Below are 13,920 nucleotides of genomic sequence, written 5' to 3' on the forward strand. Positions count from 1 at the left end.
TTGATCAGAATTTTGTAATCTTGCATTTGCCAATGAAAATCTCTAAAAATGAAGAATCTCCTTCTCATACTTTGTATGAGTATCAACTTGACTTCACTTTATTAAAAAACTGTCCTTTTAAAATTATATTATTGTTACAGGTATATATGCCTATTGACAGTATTGTTGTTATGCTTTTTTCTTTCAAATTCTATTGCAAAAATTACATGTTTTATTACCCATCATTACAATAAAATAGAATTGTTTTGGCCAAGAAATATTTAAAATTTCATATGACTTATGATGCTGTGCACTTACATTTTATTATGAAAGATTATATTTAGTACTTTTGGAGAACAGATCTAGTGTTGATGAATAGTATGTGTATTTTTATATGTTTAAAGTCTTCATTTTCCTTCTCTTTTGAAAGTTAGTAGGTGTGAATATAATGTCTTGGTTTTTACTTTTATTCTTTCATCCCTTGAATATAGATAGACTCTAATTCCTTCCTGTGTTGTGAAGATTTGACTAAGGATTTCACAATTATATAGTTACACATTTCTAGGTGACCCATCTTTTTCTCTTGGATGCTCTCAGTATTCTGAGTTTTATAACTTGGGTTAAAACCTACTTTGAGTCTTTACAACTTGGAGAAATCTGAGCTGCTTAGATGTTCATTTTTTCTATTTTCTGAGATGTGTTTATTAGTACTGGAAAGAGAACTTAAGGGTGATTTAGCACTTTGCATTTTTTTACTTTGTCTAGCCTTCAAATTTTGATGCTCTAGCTCAACCTCCTAAGTTGCTATGTACAACCACCCCTGACTCTTTCAGACATTTTCTAAAGAAAGTCTTTAAACATACATTTTCTGCTTATTGCTATTAACAATTCTTGACTAACTTTTATTCTGTTTTTTTGTGTGTTGGTTTAGTTCAGTAAACTTCTTTTATTTTATTTATTTATTTTTTCAGATACACATAAATACATTTTCATACTAGCAATATTCACAATAGCCAAAAGTTATAACAAAATGAATGTTCATCCACGGATAAAGGATTTTTTTAAAAAAATTTTGTGTCATATACATACTAGACAATGTTACTCGTCTAGAATAAAGAGTGAACTACTGGTACATGCTACAGTATGAAAAATTCTCGAAAATATTATGCAAAGTGAAGCAGCCAGACACAAAGTCACATAGAGTCATAAAGCAGATAAGAGTTTGCCAGCCCCAAGAGTGACAGGGGAATGGGACATAACTGCATACTGTACAGGTTTTCCTTTTGTGGTGATAAGAAATGTTTTTAAAGTAGATAGATGTCATGGTTACACAACATTGTAATTGTACTAAATGAGAAATTTTTCACTACAGAATGGCTAATTTTATGTCATGTGAATTTTACTTTTTAAAATAAAAAGCATTCTTTCATATGCATTAATTAAATTTCCTTCACTTTCTCAAAAGTATTTTTAATTCTCTACATTTTAAACCTCTCCTTTCTTTTTTTTAAATTTTTTTTATTGTTGGTCGTTCAAAACATTACATAGTTCTTAATACATCATATTTCACAGTTTGATTCAAGTGGGTTATGAACTCCCAATTTTACCCCGTATACAGATTGCTGTATCACATCAGTTACCCTTCCATTGATTGACAAATTGCCTTTCTAGTGTCTGATGTATTCTGCTGTCTGTCCTATTCTCTACTATCCCCCCTCCCCTCCCCTCCCCTCCCCTTTTCTCTCTCTACCCCTTCTACTGTAAATCATTTCTTCGATTTGTATTATCTTGTCTTACCCCTCCTTTCCTCTTGTATGTCATTTTGTATAACCCTGAGGATCGCCTTCCATTTCCATGCGGTTTCCCATCTCACTCCCTTTCCCTCCCACCTCTCATCCCTGTTTTATGTAAATCTTCTTCTCAACCTTTCGTCCCTACCCTGTCCTTGTTTACTCCCCTTATATCAAGGGGATCATTTGGTATTTATTTTTTAAAGATTGACTAGCTTCACTTAGCATAATCTGCTCTAATGTCATCCATTTCCCTCCAAATTCTATGATTTTGTCATTTTTTAATGCAGAGTAATACTCCATTGTGTATAAATGCCACATTTTTTTATCCATTCATCTATTGAGGGGCATCTACACTGATTCCACAATCTTGCTATCATGAATTGTGCTGCTATGAACATCGATGTAGCAGTGTCCCTGTAGCATGCTCTTATTAGGTCTTTAGGGAATAGACCGAGAAGGGGAATAGCTGGGTCAAATGGTGGTTCCATTCCCAGCTTTCCAAGAAATCTCCATACTGCTTTCCAAATTGGCTGCACCAATTTGCATTCCCACCAGCAATGAACAAGAGTGCCCTTTTCCCCGCATCCTCTCCAGCACTTATTGTTGTTAGACTTTCTATTGGCTGCCAATCTTACTGGGGTGAGATGGTATCTTAGGGTGGTTTTGATTTGCATTTCTCTGACTGCTAGCGATGGTGAGCATTTTTTCATGTACTTATTGATTGATTGTATGTCCTCCTCTGAGAAGTGTCTGTTCAGGTCCTTGGCCCATTTATTGATTGGGTTATTTGTTATCTTATTGTCTAATTTTTTGAGTTCTTTGTATATTCTGGTTATTAGGGCTCTATCTGAAGTGTGTGGAGTAAAGATTTGTTCCCAGGATGTAGGCTCCCTGTTTATCTCTCTTATTGTTTCTTTTGCTGAGAAAAAACTTTTTAGTTTGAGTAAGTCCCATTTGTTGATTCAAGTTGTTAACTCTTGCGCTATGGGTGTCCTATTGAGGAATTTGGAGCCCGATCCCACAGTATGTAGATCATAACCTACTTTTTCTTCTATCAGATGCCATGTCTCTGATTTAATATCCAGTTCCTTGATCCATTTTGAGTTAACTTTTGTGCATGGCGAGAGATAGGGATTCAGATTCATTTTGATGCAAATGGATTTCCAGTTTTCCCAGCACCATTTGTTGAAGATGCTATCCTTCCTCCATTGCATGCTTTTAGCCCCTTTATCAAATATAAGATAGTTGTAGTTTTGTGGGTTGGTTACTGTGTCCTCTATTCTGTACCATTGGTCCACCCGCCTGTTTTGGTACCAGTACCATGCTGTTTTAGTTACTATTGCTCTGTAGTATAGTTTGAAGTCTGGTATCACTATACCGCCTGATTCACACTTCCTGCTTAGCATTGTTTTTGCTATTCTGGGTCTTTTATTATTCCATATGAATTTCATGATTCTTTTATCTATTTCTACAAGAAATGCTGCTGGGATTTTGATTGGCATTGCATTAAACTTATAGAGAACTTTTGGTAATATCGCCATCTTGATGATGTTAGTTCTGCCTATCCATGAGCAGGGTATATTTTTCCATCTTCTAAGGTCTTCTTCTATATCTTTCTTTAGGGTTCTGTAATTTTCATTGTATAAATCTTTCACCTCTTTTGTTAGGTTGATTCCCAAGTATTTTATTTTTTGGGGAGATATTGTGAATGGAGTATTTGTCCTCATTTCCGTTTCAGAGGCTTTGTCGCTGATATACAGGAATGCCTTTGATTTATGCGTGTTGATCTTATATCCTGCCACTTTGCTGAATTCATTTATTAGTTCTAATAGCTTCTTTGTAGACCCTTTTGGGTCTGCTAGGTATAGAATCATATCATCTGTAAATAGTGATAATTTAAGTTCTTCTTTTCCTATTTTTATGCCTTTAATTTCTTTTGTCTGTCTAATTGTTCTGGCCAGTGTTTCGAGGACTATGTTGAACAGAAGTGGTGAGAGAGGGCATCCCTGTCTTGTACCAGATCTTAGAGGGAATGCCTTCAATTTTTCTCCATTCAGAATGATGCTGGCATGTGGCTTATCATAGATTGCTTTTACAATGTTGAGGTATGATCCTGTTATCCCTAATTTTTCTAGCGTTTTGAACATAAAGGGATGCTGTACTTTGTCGAATGCTTTTTCTGCATCTATTGAGATGATCATATGGTTCTTATTTTTAAGTCTATTGATGTGGTGAATAACATTTATTGATTTCCATATATTAAACCAGCCTTGCATCCCAGGGATGAATCCTACTTGATCATGATGTATAATTTTTTTGATATGTATTTGAATCCGATTCGCCAGAATTTTATTGAGGATTTTTGGGGTCAAGGTTCATTAGAGATATTGGTCTGTAGTTTTCTTTCTTTGAAGTGTCTTTGTCTGGTTTCGGAATCAGGATGATGTTGGCCTCGTAGAATGAATTTGGAAGTTCTCCCTCTTTTTCTATTTCCTGAAATAGCTTGAAAAGTATTGGTGTTAGTTCCTCTTTAAAGGTTTTGTAAAACTCTGCTGTATACCCATCCGGTCCTGGGCTTTCCTTAGTTGGTCGTCTTTTGATGGTTTCTTCTATTTCCTCTATTGTTATTGGTCTGTTTAGGTTGTCTATATCCTCCTGGCTCAATCTGGGCAGATCATAAGACTCAAGGAATTTATCTATGCCTTCACTATCTTCTATTTTATTGGAGTATAAGGATTCAAAGTAATTTCTGATTATCTTCTGTATTTCTGAAGTGTCTGTTGTGATATTGCCTTTTTCATCCTGTATGCTAGTAATTTGGGTTCTCTCTCTTCTTCTCTTCGTTAGCATGGCTAAGGGTCTGTCAATTTTATCTATTTTTTCAAAGAACCAGCTTTTAGTTTTGTCAATTTTTTCAATTGTTTCTTTTGTTTCAATCTCATTAATTTCAGCTCTGATTTCAATTATTTCTTGCCTTCTACTTCTTTTGCTGTTGTTTTGCTCTTCTTTTTCTAGGATTTTGAGATGAAGTATGAGATCATTTATTTGTTGGTTTTTTATTTTTTTGAGGAATGAACTCCAAGCAATGAATTTTCCTCTTAGAACTGCTTTCAATGTGTCCCATAGATTCCGATATGTTGTGTCTGTGTTTTCATTTAACTCTAGGAATTTTTTAATTTCCTCCTTAATGTCTTCTAAAACCCATTGATCACTCAGCAACCTATTGTTCATTCTCCAGGTGATGCTTGATTTTTCCTTTCTTCTTTTATCATTGATTTTCAGTTTCATTCCATTATGATCAGATAAGATGCATGGTATTATCTCTACCCCTGTGTATTGTCTAAGAGTTGCCCTGTGACATAGTATATGGTCTATTTTTGAGAAGGTTCCATGTGCTGCTGAGAAAAAAGTGTACCTACTTGATGTTGGGTGGTATAGTCTATATATGTCAATTAAGTCTAGGTTGTTAATTGTGTTATTGAGTTCTATAGTTTCCTTATTTAACTTTTGTTTGGAAGATCTGTCCAGTGGTGAGAGAGGTGTGTTGAAGTCTCCCATGATTATTGTATGGTGGTCTATTAGACTCTTGAACTTGAGAAGAGTTTGCTTGATGAACACAGCTGCACCATTATTTGGGGCATATATATTTATGATTGTTATGTCTTGTTGGTGTATGGTTCCCTTGAGCAGTATGAAGTGTCCTTCTTTATCCCTTTTGATTAGCTTTGGCTTGAAATCTATTTTATTAGATATGAGTATGGACACTCCTGCTTGTTTCCACGGTCCATATGAGTGATATGATTTTTCCCAACCTTTCACCTTCATTCTATGTACATATTTTCCTATCAAATGCGTCTCCTGTAGACAGCATATTGTTGGGTCTTGTTTTGTGATCCATTCAACTAGCCTGTGTCTCTTAATTGGTGAGTTTAAGCCATTAACATTTAGGGTTATTATTGAGATATCGTTTGTTCTTCTATCCATATTTGTTTATTGATGTTACTAAACCTAATTTGTTATCCTCTTTGACTACTTTCCCCCCTTTACTGTCCTACCTCCCATTGTTGGTTTTCAATGTTATTTTCCATTTCCTCTTCCTGTAATGTTTTGCCAAGGATTTTTTGAAGAGATGGTTTTCTAGCTGCGAATTCTTTTAACTTTTGTTTATCGTGGAAGGTTTTGATTTCATCTTCTAACCTGAAGCTTAATTTCGCCGGATACACGATTCTTGGTTGGAGCCCATTGTCTTTCAGTGTTTGAAATATGTTATTCCAGGACCTTCTAGCTTTCAGAGTCTGTGTTGAGAGATCAGCTGTTATCCTGATTGGTTTACCCCTAAATGTAATCTGCTTTCTTTCTCTTGCAGCTTTTAAAATTCTCTCCTTATTCTGTATGTTGGACATCTTCATTATAATGTGTCTAGGTGTGGATCTCTTATGATTTTGAACATTTGGCATCCTGTAGGCTTCTAGGATTTGGGATTCTGTCTCATTCTTCAATTCTGGGAAGTTTTCTCATATTATTTCACTGAATAGACTGTTTATTCCTTTGGAATGGAGCTCTGTGCCTTCCTGTATCCCAATGACTCTTAAATTTGGTCTTTTGATATTGTCCCATAATTCTTGGATGTTCTGCTCATGGTTTCTTAGCAGACTTGCTGAGCTGTCTATGTTCTTTTCCAGTTGAAATACTTTGTCTTCATTGTCTGATGTTCTCTCTTCTAAGTGATCTACTCTGCTGGTAGTATTCTCAATTGAGTTTTTAAGTTGGTTTATTGCTTCCTGCATTTCTAGAATTTCTATTTGTTTGTTTTTTATTACCTCTATCTCCCTGTGAAATTGATCTTTTACTTCCTGGATTTGTTTGTCAATGTGATCTTTCATTGTCTGATTTTGCTGTCTCATGTCTTCCTTGAGACTCCAGATCATCTGAAGCATATATATCCTGAACTCTTTATCTGATATTCCATCTGTTGCAGCTATTACCTCTTCTAAAGTTGAGTTGACCTGCATTGCTTGTGGTCCTTTCTTTCCTCGTCTTTTCATACTGCTCGCGTTTCTTTCTGCTTGGTGCAACTGTTGTGTTTTTAAAATTTACCCCATATTTATTTATGTTGCTCTTGTATAGTTGGAGAGTCTCCCTTGCAGGGCGGGTAGTGGCTGTGCTCCTCCTCTAATTATGGTGGTCTGTCTACCACGCTGGTCGGTCGCAGGTCTGCCCCCCCTGCAGGCACGGGAGGCGGCTTTGCTCTGCCCCCACTCCAATTGTGGTAATGTAACTACCACGCCCTGGGGTCGTAGGTCCTGATCTGGATGTGGGTGGCGGCTCTGCTGGGTCCCCACTCCAATTGGTGTGACGTGCCTACCACGCTGGCAGACCTCTAGGCCGGTGGATCGCAGTTCTGCACAGTCCCCCCTCCCAATGGGGGTACTACCTCTCCAACAGGACGCTGAGCCCCCTCCGGACTCAGGCGGCGACCCTGCTCCACCCCCACTCCAACCAGTGTCGCTGCAGTTCAGCAGTGGCCGGCGGGATTGTGTCCCTGCTCGGCGTTGCTCCAAACCAGCTGGGGGGGGTGGGGTGGTAGGAGTGTGGATCGTAGCACTGAACTGCCAGAGGCAGTTCTCAGACTCAGGCCTGCGGGGCCCAGTCTAGCCGATTGTGTCCCTGCTCCGCATTGCTCAGAACCGGCTGGGGGCGGGTGGGGTGGTAGGAGTGTGGATCGTAGCGCTAAACCACCAGAGGCCGTTCATAGACTCAGGCCTGCGGGGTCCAGTCCAGCCGCCGCCATGACCGGTGGGATTGTGTCCCTGCTCGGCGTTGCTCCGAACCAGCTAGGGGGGGTGAGGTGGTAGGAGTGTGGATCGTAGCGCTGAACCGCCAGAGGCCGTTCACAGACTCAGGCCTGCGGAGCCCAGTCTAGCCGCCGCCGCGACCGGTGGGATTGAGTTCCTGCTCAGCGTTGCTCCGAACCTGCTGGGGGTGGTGGGGTGGTAGGAGTGTGGATCATAGCACTGAACCGCCAGAGGCCGTTCACAGACTCAGGCCTGCGGAGCCCAGTCTAGCCGCCGCCGCGACCGGTGGGATTGAGTTCCTGCTCAGCGTTGCTCCGAACCGGCTGGGGGTGGTGGGGTGGTAGGAGTGTGGATCGTAGCGCTGAACCGCCAGAGGCCGTTCACAGATTCAGGCCTGCGGAGCCCAGTCTAGCCACCGCCACGACCGGTGGGATTGAGTCCCTGCTCAGCGTTGCTCCGAACCGGCTGGGGGGGGTGGGGTGGTAGGAGTGTGGATCATAGCGCTGAACTGCCAGAGGCAGATCGCAGACTCAGCCCTGCGGGGCCCAGTCTAGCCGCTGCCGTGACCGGTGGGATTGTGGCCCTGCTCCGTGTTGCCGAAATTCACTCGCCTGGGACAAACTGACCCCTAACACAGACTTACTAGTTATCGGCAGGTCTCCTTTCAGTGGAATATTGTTAGAAGATCCTCAGCAGGTCCCCTTCAAGTGTATTTATTTGTCTCTCTGATCCCGTTACTGCGAAGGTATAGAAAATGCTGCCTGCTCGCCGGCCGCCATGTTGGATCCCCCTCAGTAAACTTCTTTTAAATGATAATTGACTATTCCCTTTGAGTGATTCATAACTTTGTCTACACTTGATTTAGCCATGTTTTTTTTTTCTGTTGGTAAGCAGGAACTGCTTTTTGAACAGTCCCCAAATATTCACATGTTTCATATTTTTATCTTTAATGAAACAGAAGAAAGTTGGTAGATTTTGAAAATATATTCTGCAGGAGGAATATCTTTGTGTAACACAATGTATTTTTCTCTACTATATTACTCTCCATAGTAATGTACTCATCTTGGATACTGTGAACACAAAGATGATTAGAACAATCTTCAAAATAATTTTCTGTGTGTATTTTTATTTGACTTATATATTTCTACAGTAATGATGGACTTGGATTTAATAATCCACTCCCGTGCTGATGTTATTTTTTGCTGTAATTTCTTAGGTTTGCAAAATATACTCAGCCCAGTACAGTAAGTAAACATGTTTGTTATTTTTATTTATTACAGCCATGACTTCTCATCATCCTTGACAAATTTTCCCAGAGCAGGGAATAAAAGAGAGAGAGGGAAGATATGGAAAGTGTGACTTTGACTATTTACAACCAAGAAAACAATGGGAAAATATAGGTGAGAGTAAAGTTCAAAATTGTATTATAATAGACAAAATCAATCAGTAGTCCCTATTTATGATAAAAATTATATGGTCAAAAGACACCAGAGACAATTAATATCTGAAACAAAAATTCAATGTATTCCAATTATTTTGAGGAGTTTTATGTGTCTTTAAGAATAAATCCATAGCCATTTTTTAACTGAAAGGCAATGTGGAAAATTTAAAATCTAGTCCATGCATCAGTTTTTAACTTGGCAAATTATAAAAGTAGCACTGATTTAAAATTCCAGTCAAACATTTGTACAGAAAATATATTTCTAAAAGTGATCCTTTTGGGAGTTTCTTTATAAAATGTCCATTTTTTCTGAAACAAAAGTTGAATTTCTCCTTGTGCCCAAATGGATAATATTAAGAATTGTAGAAAAGTTTCTACTTCTCCACCATTGCTCAATGACAATTCTGATACAGATTTCTGGAAAGTGCACTATATAGATAATGCTATAAGTAACACAACAAGCCATGTCTCTACCCTGAGTAATGACCAGTATATTTACATTGGTGATAAAAATTATGAATATAGAGAAATCTTAGTCCTTGTCTAACGGAAATTTACCAAGATGAAAAATGTAGGAAAGTCTTGCTTTAGTGATCAAAAACTAGTATTCATTAAAATATTCATAGCCAAGACAAAACCTGCAAGTGTAAGATATGTGAAAGGGCTCTTAACCACAGTGCAGAGCTTGCTTAACACAAGAAAATTTATAGAGAAAGAGAGCCCTATAAGTATAGAAGATATTGAGCAAGCAAATGCTTTGATATATATTTTTAAATACAGCACATACTATGACAGTGATAAATTCTACAAATTTAAAGAATGTGAAAAAAACTTTTAGTGAAAAGTTACAACATGTTAAGTATCAGAGGATTTATACTGAAGGAGAGACCTGTAAATGTAAAAAGTGTGGGAACGCCTTAAAAAGTTTTTTAACCGTTACTCAACACCAAAAAATTTATTCTGCAGAGAAGACCTACCAATGTGAAGAATGCAATGTACTCAAGAACTTTACTCAACATCACAGTGTTCATACAGGAGATATGCCATGCAAATGCAAAGAATGTGACAAAACTTCTAATAAAAGCTCAAATCTTATTTGTCACCAGTGGAAAAAACCTGGAGTGATGCCCAACATATGTAAACAATTTTGCAAAGGTTTCAGTCAAAAACCAAGCCTTAAAAATTACCAGAGAATTCATTCTGGAGAGAAGCTCTTCAAATGTAAAGTATGTGGCAAACGTTTTAATACAAATTCACATCTTGATTGCCACAACAGGATTCATACTGGAGAGAAGCCCTACAAATGTAAATTGTGTGGCAAAAGTTTCAGTCAAAAATCATCACTTACTCATCACCAGCGAATCCACAGTGGAGAGAAGCCCTACAAGTGTAAAGAGTGTGATAAATCTTTTAATAGCATCTCACATCTTTATTGCCACAACAGGATTCATACTGGAGAGAAGCCCTACAAATGTAAATTGTGTGGCAAAAGTTTCAGTCAAAAATCATCACTTACTCAGCACCAGCGAATTCACACTGGAGAGAAGCCCTACAGCTGTGAAGAATGTGGCAAAGCTTTTAATAGCATCTCACAGCGTAATTGGCACAAAAGTATTCATACTGGAGAGAAGCCCTACAAATGTAAAGTGTGTGGCAAAAGTTTTAATACAAACTCACATCTCTATTACCACATCAGGATTCATACTGTATAGAAGCCCTACAAATGTACAGTGTGTGGCAAGAGTTTCAGTAAAAAATCATCACTTACTCAGCACCAGCGAAACCACACTGGAGAGAAGCCTTACAAATGTAAAGAATGTGGCAAAGGTTTTAATCAAAAAATAGTTCTTACTCGGCACCTGAGAATCCACACTGGAGAGAAGCACTACAAATGTACAGTGTGTGCCAAAAGTTTCAGTCAACAATCATCACTTACTCATCACCTGCGAATCCACACTGGAGAGAAGCCCTACAAGTGTAAAGGGTGTGGCAAGTTTTTTACGCACATATCATCACTTACTCGGCACCTGAGAATCCACACTGGAGAGAAGCCCTACAAATGTACAGAATGTGTCAAAGCTTTTAATACCATCTCACAGCTTAATTGTCACAAAAGGATTCATACTGGAGAGAAGCCCTATAAATGTAAATTGTGTGGCAAGAGTTTCAGTCAAAAATCATCACTTACTCAGCACCAGCAAATACACACTGGAGAGAAGCTCTACAAATGTAAAGAATATGGCAAAGCTTTTAATCAATAATCATCACTTACTCGACACCAGAGAACCCGTATTAAAGAGAAGTCCTATAAATGTGAAGAATGGCAAAGCTTTTAATATTGAAGATCACATCTTACTAAACATTATAGATTTTATACTGGAGAGAAGTTTTACAATGAAAACATTGCATCAGTGTCTCTAAGGATAAATCAACCCTATTTCACAGTACTTCAACACTATTTCACACCAGAGATATGACAGCACAGGAATCATATAAATATAAAATAGGTGACAGAGTCTCCAATAGTTGGTCACACCCTACTCAGCACCTCAGAATTCATACTAGAGAGAGGATGTACGGAAAAATTTTTGGAAAGCTTTTGACCATTGATCCATCATTTTTGAAACCCTGGAGGATTTATAGCATATAGAAACCCAAAGAATGTGTCCAAGACTGTATTCAAATTTCCAACATTTTTTAATTACTGACCTCATATCTGTAGCAAATGTGGAGTAGCATCTGTCCAAAGTGTGTACCTTAGATAACAGCAAAATATTTACAAAAACACCTTGAGAAATATAAAGATGGTAGTAAGTTACATATCTATAGCCCATCCCTTGAAGTATTTGGGACCTAGGAGGGAAAAAAAAACATTTAAATATAGAAAATGGGTAATTGCTTTTGACATTTGCTGAAAATTTTCTTAACATCTTGAGCTCATATTGTAGAAATAAGGAAATACAAGTATAGAATTGTGCATCCCTAAAAGGATATAATTTTAGTATCAATCAACAATTACTAAAGAGTCTCATTTTTCTCAACTGGAGAAATAATAATACTCATAGTTGATTATTTCAGAAGTCTCTTAATATTAATATGAAATTTAAAATTTAAAATTTTCAGAGCCCCTTAAAGTTAGGGACACTTAATCAGTAAACTACATCCTCAGATTTTTTTCTTTTTTCTTTAGAAATAGGGTTTGCTAAGTTGCATACGTCCTCACTAAGTTATGAAGCCTGACTTTGAACTTGCAAAGCTTCTCACATCCCTAGGTTCAAAGCATGGTCCACCATGCAAGTTTTACAGAGCATTTTTACTTATATTTCATTACAGATGCAATTTGTTGCTAAATAAAGTGTGAATTTCTTAATGTTAACCTTGTCTTTCATTTAATGATATTAGGTCACACATCTCCCACTATTCACTTTGCTAATGGATCGATGCAATAGTAAAACATTCTATTGGGTAAATAATGCTATAACATCTCCATTAATTATTTCATATGTTTAATCAAGTATTATTTGGATAATATTATTTATGTAAATTATATACTCTCTTGTTTGTAATTATGGGAAAATTAAGAGAGTTATAGGAAAGACCTAGGGATACTAAAATAATGCCCAGATATGCCTAGTTTGAATTATGAGTTTAACACTTCACCTTAGAGAGTAGCAGTACTCCCTAATGGATCTACAACTCCGGAGAGTTATACAAGCTCCCAATCAGGGAGAAAAGAAAGACCGAAGAGACTAGGAGCCAACGTGCGTATTCAGGCAATAAAGCAGGTTTGCTGAAGGGGGAAGCAGTCTTAATGTTTCCTGGGGAATCCACATAGTCCATAGGCCCATCCTGAATCTTGGACTGAAGAAACCATGCAGTTCCTCATGAATTCTATGACTTTCATCACTGAGGTGACTATACTCTCCTCTAATATAGGAAAAACATCACAATTTGGGAGCACTTCTTTAGTTTTGGATACTCAGTAAAAAAAGTGTAACTAGAAACATGTAAAATGATGACTGTATAAAGAAAAAGACATACTATAGGAGCATTTATGCCCCCACATTTTTTATTTCATTATATATTTTGATTTTGTAGACCCTTTGGTTCTACTTAATAATTTACAATATAATATTTGTTATACTTATTGGATTATACAATAGATAGCATTTGTCATGGTCTCCCAGAACCCTCTGCAACCCAGTAATTATAAAATACTATAAACTAACCCTGTCCCTCCTCAGATCTTATAGCTCCAAGAGCCCATGACACCACAGAGAGAGAAACACAATTTTGATTGAAATTAACCTCTAGACTCTCATCTACAAGTCCTGTTCAAAAAGTAAAAACACAATGTTCTCTTCATATGTGAACCTTTTGGGTCAACAAAACACCACCCACCAACATTTCATTTAACTTTATTTGGGAAAATGAATATTGAAATATAATGATAAGTTCTAGGAGAATAATATTCAGAACATTCTTTATTCCAAAGGGTAAATATCTAGGTTTCATGCTTATCTCCACATTATTTTATGCAGAAAACTGGCTTCGTTTTACATATGAGAGTTTGAACTGTTTATATGGCCAGGAGGGAAGATTCAGTCCTCGAGGTCTAAGGAAAATACTAAAGATCTTCCCTTTTCTTGATTGGAATGATGTCTGCAATATTTGATGAAACAGCTAAAGAATGCTGATTTCTCAATGCATCTGGCTGGGTGGCTCACTCATTGGAATCCCAATTTCTTTAGTCATCTCAAGGCTGTCACTCCCTCCTCTAGGATCTGACCTGTTCTTGGGAGGACTGGGTGTTCTTCAGGGGATCATCAGGTCATGCAAGATGTTAGAATGAAGTTTTATTTGTTCTAACTTGTTCTTATTTGGCCTCACTTTCAATACAACTTAGAACAAG

General features: G+C 37.6%; 1 pseudogene; it reads left to right on the plus strand.

Moving 5' to 3' along the window:
• Positions 1-10,132: 10,132 nt before the first annotated feature.
• Positions 10,133-11,344, plus strand: LOC144250564 (uncharacterized; annotated as a pseudogene).
• Positions 11,345-13,920: the final 2,576 nt, after the last annotated feature.

Source organism: Urocitellus parryii, chromosome 16, assembly GCF_045843805.1.
Source record: "Urocitellus parryii isolate mUroPar1 chromosome 16, mUroPar1.hap1, whole genome shotgun sequence".
Taxonomy (NCBI): domain Eukaryota; kingdom Metazoa; phylum Chordata; class Mammalia; order Rodentia; family Sciuridae; genus Urocitellus; species Urocitellus parryii.